This window comes from Petromyzon marinus, chromosome 17 (assembly GCF_048934315.1).
Source record: "Petromyzon marinus isolate PM22_M1 ecotype Great Lakes invasive population chromosome 17, UKy_Petmar_22M1.pri1.0, whole genome shotgun sequence".
Taxonomy (NCBI): Eukaryota; Metazoa; Chordata; class Hyperoartia; order Petromyzontiformes; family Petromyzontidae; genus Petromyzon; species Petromyzon marinus.
The window spans coordinates 12,950,241-12,956,240 of record NC_133683.1 but is presented as its reverse complement, the minus strand read 5'-3'; the positions used below and the strand labels follow the sequence as shown (position 1 = coordinate 12,956,240).

The 6,000-nt window shown below is 52.0% G+C and overlaps 1 long non-coding RNA gene across 2 annotated transcripts in view; it reads left to right on the top strand.

Annotated features, from left to right (window-relative positions):
• The first annotated feature begins 2,218 nt into the window (after positions 1 to 2,218).
• LOC116943321 (uncharacterized) overlaps positions 2,219 to 6,000 on the top strand; it is a 47,933-nt gene continuing 44,151 nt past the window's right edge. The window contains exon 1 of one of the 2 annotated variants that reach the window (XR_012941911.1): positions 2,219 to 2,411. This is a non-coding gene — a long non-coding RNA (uncharacterized LOC116943321). Of the gene's footprint in view, positions 2,416 to 6,000 lie in introns of both variants that reach the window. The other variant, XR_012941910.1, reaches the window with a different exon arrangement.

The following is a 6,000-nucleotide window of genomic DNA, read 5'->3' as shown; positions in this document are numbered from 1 at the left end:
TATAGCAGCCAAATAGCTGGTAACAGGAAAAATATACTGTAAGTACAAATACAGTTTTTAATAGTTGTAGTTCATATATATACTACAACTATTAGGTCTAAACAGCAGTTGTTGCATTGCTGCAATCACAGTTATAGAACGTAGATGTTATATTCTTAGCTCTTTCGGTAAAGTCACGTTGAAGGGAAACAATAAAATAATATATATAAAATATATGAATTACTGCAGTCACGAAAGCTTTAAATCAAAACGTAGATGTTGTGAAGATGTGTGTTTGCGTGTCGTTGGTGAGAGTTACTTTGCGCGTGAGAATGTACACACGCTGTGCATGCAGTGTATACTATACCCTTGTAAGTTGTGAAATCGTCTTTTTTATTGTGTGCTTGTATTATGTATATTTAATCATGCTAGTATTGTCAATGTGTGTTAATGAGATGACACGTGTGGACACAGAGTCCGTACCATGTTGTAATTATGCTTGTCTTAACATCAGGGCCCTTATGTGTATGCTCGCCAACAGCACTTTGCCCCAACAGTCTGCTAAGGCTACACGGGGGATCTTTGTCCTTGTGTGTGTGACCTGGGTTCGATACCCGGTCATGATCGACTCAGCCTGAGATAAGCTCCTGGTGTGGCGTCTGTAAATATCAGCACTGGGGAGAGACACGGACGCCTATACGAGGGATATGACGGGACAGAGTGTGCAATGCACGCGAATAGCCTGATGTGTGCGTGTTACTTTATTCCACCAGGCTTGACTCATGGTTTCATCTGCCAAGTTGTTTGGGCGTTTCCCCAAGTGTGTGTGTGTGTGCTGGAGGAATCACCCACACACATCCCCCGCTCGCCCCATCCCTTGCTAACCACCCACCCCCCCAAAGACACAAATGTTCCCCCGCATAACATTAACAGACTGTTGGGTCGAGTGCTGTTAGCGAGTAGCAGCACATATGAAGGCCGGCACGGGCACACGACGGAGTGGGTGACCAGCACCACGCACGAGCGCCTTTGTCTCCCCAGTAGCGATGCTTACCACAAAGCAGCAGGTACTCATTTGAGGCTGAGTCGACTTGGGGAGGGGGGAGAGGGGAGGGGTGAGGCCCATGACCGGTTCAGATAATAATCGTCACCGGTGTTGGCCGTGAGCGGAAATCGAACTCGGGTCGCCGGGTTCGGAGCGCAGCGTCGCGTTAAACCGCTGCGGCCCCCCAATCCACCCACCCACCACCACCACCACTCCCCCCCCCCAATCCACCCACCCACCACCACTCCCCCCCCCCAATCCACCCACCCACCACCACCACCACTCCCCCCCCCAATCCACCCACCCACCACCACCACCACTCCCCCCCCAATCCACCCACCCACCACCACCACCACTCCCCCCCCAATCCACCCACCCACCACCACCACCACTCCCCCCCCCAATCCACCCACCCACCACCACCACCACTCCCCCCCCAATCCACCCACCCACCACCACCACCACTCCCCCCCCCAATCCACCCACCCACCACCACCACCACTCCCCCCCCCCAATCCACCCACCCACCACCACCACCACTCCCCCCCCAATCCACCCACCCACCACCACCACCACTCCCCCCCCCAATCCACCCACCCACCACCACCACCACTCCCCCCCCCCAATCCACCCACCCACCACCACCACCACTCCCCCCCCAATCCACCCACCCACCACCACTCCCCCCCAAACCACCCACCCACCACCACCACTCCCCCCCCAATCCACCCACCCACCACCACCACTCCCCCCCCAAACCACCCACCCACCACCACCACTCCCCCCCCAATCCACCCACCCACCACCACCACCACTCCCCCCTCAATCCACCCACCCACCACCACCACTCCCCCCCCAATCCACCCACCCACCACCACCACCACTCCCCCCTCAATCCACCCACCCACCACCACCACTCCCCCCCCCAATCCACCCACCCACAACCACTCCCCCCCCCAATCCACCCACCCACAACCACTCCCCCCCCCAATCCACCCACCACCACTCCCCCCCCCAATCCACCCACCCACCACCACTCCCCCCCCCCAATCCACCCACCCACCAGCACCACAACATCATCGTCATCCCTTCCAACCACACCCATGGCAGGCTTGGCCCCCTCCACCCTGTGCCCCACCCTAACCCGAACCCTCGCTCCCTCCCCCACGCTCGAATGATCTCCCAGCACCACCCCCCGCCACCCCCAACACTTTCCCATGTCATCTGGCAGCAGTGGCTCGGCTCGCGCTCAGACGCCCACCGCCCGCGACTCGACGAGGAGGACGACATCCGTGGTGGCTGTGAGAAAGCGACTCCGCTACTACGTCGTTCGCGCTCGGCAGGGACAGGCGAGCTCAGCGGCTTGACGGGCGGCATTGCCTCGGTGGTAGGTGTGTGACATTCACTTCAATGTGGTGCCGTGTGCTGGGGTGTGCTCCAGATGTCTTGTGACCGCCACCATCACCACCACCACATTTAATTCTCCAAAACTTTATTTTTGTTTCAAGTAAAGTTTATTTTAAACAGACATTAATATGCAAAGGGGTGGGGAGAAACATTTGTAGGGGTTAATTAATTGGGGGGGGGGGTGTCACAGGACATCTGGACCAACCCTGTACATTCAGAATGTTGGATGTGTTACGCAACGACAACAACAAAAAACAAGCAGCTTTAACTCTTTAAAATGTTGTTTTTGTTCAACATTTAAATGCTGGTGTATATTCGTCGGGTTTTTTTTTTCAATGTTTGACTTGACGTGTTCATATTCCTTGCACGCAGGGTCGCGGAGTGGTTATTTAAAACCATCGCCTGCGTTGCAGCGCATTGGCTCGTGGGCATTTTTCTGCGTGTGTTGGTTGTTTGACAGTCCTCGTTTAGCGTTCATGTTTTTTTTTTAACATCGCTCTTTTACTCACGATGCCCCACATATTCCGTCACAGTCGTGACTGGCAACGCGCGCAGGTCTCAATGCATTCACGACATTCCCAGCGTCGTACTTTTGTGTTCTGCGCATTCAGGGGACCGCAGCGGATGGCGATATGTGAACTACCTCGCCTGGTATACAGGAGGTCGTGGGTTCGATCCCGACCCCGACCTGCTGTATATTTGGAGTTTGCATATTCTGCCCGTGGCCGCGTGGATTTGTCTCCCGGTCCTCCGGGTCTTCCCTCCACAGTTAGAATCAACATCGTGCGTTTCGAGTATTCGGCTGCTACTATACATTTCCACACGATAAGCCACTTTGTTGAGCTATCATTTGTGGCCAGGTCGCTTCTGATAAAGAGCTATACAGCTCATTGGACCTTACCTGGTACAATAAAACAAAATAAAACGTTTCGTTTAGTATATCATGATAATGTACAAAGGACTACACGCATTGCAGTATGTTAAACGTTTAGTTTAATCGTCGTCATATTTCATGAATTATTCATCTACCAGCCTAGTAAACAACATTGGGCCCACGTTAGCATGTGGTAGGAACCGTTGGGCCAACGTCGTTGGTCCAAGGTTCCACGTCTTTACTGGGAGTGCATTGACTGACCGTCTCTCAACGGTCCTGCGATGATAAGTGTAGAAGATGCGCGCGTGTGCAATGGCATAGCTCAGTATCACGTGCGTACGTACGCTGGGACTTCTGTTCACGCCGTACGTAGCCAGCCGTGCTAAGGACAACAAACTAAACACACACAATGAACAGTTCTATGGTGAGAACTTGGGTGAGAGATCGAAGTTGTAATGGATGAGAGTTAACACATGTCTTGCATTGAGCAAGGTTGTTATGTGTGTACGTTATGTCGAACTTCTTTCGCACCGTACGCAGTCAACCGTGCTAATCGGACGTGCGGGGGGAAGACAAGGAGCTAGCAAAAAGAACGCACGCTCAATTATGCACTGAATAATTCTGCGGTTGCAGTAAGACGTTTGCAAAATGGGTGATTAGAAATATCGTGTACAAACACATCCCTTGAACACTTATTTCAATATACAGTGGTTCATAGCCAGTGAAAGATTGGAAGTGACCCCACGCGTTGTTGAGCAGTTGGTGTTGTTTCATGCGTGCTGGCCATGCCGAGCCAGTGGTGAACATTCCACGTTTCTATGGTGGGATCCAGACCTCCCTGCAGCACAAGAGTTGACAATTTCCCATCGAGTGATCCTGGTGTGCCTGGTGGTGTTCACTTTACCAGTCCCCCTGAGGGCCTGACGGGCACAATCCACCCTGTCTTGGACTAGAACTTGTGTATTTAATCCAAACTTATTACACAGCATGCGTCGATCAAATTCTTTGTTTTATTAATAAAAGCCAACATAGTTTGCCAGCGCTTTTCTCCACCAAGAGCCCTGAGCCAGCAGTGGTAATTCCACGTTCCGAGAAGCGGGGCCTAGTTCCAGCCTTAAGTTGATCTTCTTTCGTACGGCCGATGTAGACGCAGAGCAACAACTACAATCTCACAGCCTTAAGTGATGACTTCCCACAAAACAAATCTCATTTAACCGACGCCCCCCCCTCTCCTCCCGTGAGAAACGAAGGAGTGCTTGGAGCCCACCGTGGGATTTAAACTTGACGGCCGCACCAGTTGTGAGTCGAGCGTTCTTACACACAGCGGCAGCCTTCGCCCGCGCCAAATTCTTCTATTATTAGATAAGTGCACAGAGTCGGAGGCTTCAAAATACGCGTCATGTTTCCGTACACTGTATTTATTTTTAATTTAGTTTTCTCGTAATGGTGTACGGGTGCTCTTCATTTCTCTACGAAATGGATACCGCGTGGACTCGAGGCTACTCGGAGAGATGGTAGCACAGCGGTGGATTTTTATTTTTTGTATCCATCCACCCGTTTAGATATCTCGGTTGTTCATGCCCTCTCATGCGTGGGGGTTTTCTCCAGAAGCGCCTGGATCCTCCCACGCGCAAATCACCACTCATCGCTAGAATTCGCCGGCGCAGGACAGGGCATTTATTTATGGAGTTATGATCGCACTTTTCCACGTATCTGTGGACATGATGGGGTGGGAGAGAGGAGGGGGCCGGGGGGAGCAGTGGCGAAAGAGTTTGTGCATTGCGCTAAGAGCCCCCAGCGTCGTGAGCTTTTGGTCTGAGCACGGCTTTCATCAGTGGCGAGCAATATCCTTCACCAACTCGCACCGACCAGCGTGGTGAAACGTGGACAAATAGCCACCATGGTCTGCATGCACTACATGAGGAGGCCTTCTTCATCCAGCAGTGCATTGACGCATGGGCCCTTCAATTACCATTTATTGTTATCGATATTCATGACATAGGTCACGCGGTATTCACATCCACCGAACACAGTTTTTCCGAGTATCCCTTTTGCCCTTACATCTCGTGAACGTTAAAGACTAATAAATCACGTGTACACGGCACACCGGGCAGACATGCCGATAGGCGCCAAGGGCGCTGCTATATCGGCTACGGCCGAGAGGTTTCTCAAAATATTCCCCGTCTACGGTTTCTCCCACGCCAAATGTGAACCCTTCCCGCTGCACCGGTGTCGACTTGCGGCCAACCACAAACCATAAACAAATGGGGTCCTTGCGCTCACGTGCTTGCGGGGAATCTGAGCGGCGATGACGCAGGTGATCTGTACCGTTTTTAAAAACAACAACAACAACAAAAGATCCTCATGTCGATTGAACGTTGCCGGAAGTTCGTCGGCCACTCTTGGACATCGTGCCAACCTGTGTTGATTGTTGGTGTCGGTGTTTCATCACGGCGCACACGGTTGTGCTTTGACGTCAAGCAGTGGCGGTTTCAGCCAGAGACGCGGAGACGCTTTGGTCACGGGGGGCGTCTTCCAAGACTCTTTCAGCAACGCATTTGTCACGTGGTGTTTTGGGTTTTTTTACACAAACATGGCATCATTTATAATTATCAGCATACTTTAGATAGTAATGATAATAGATTACATTTTTAAAGTGCCTTTCTGCAAGGTACTCAATCATGGCGTCTGAGTA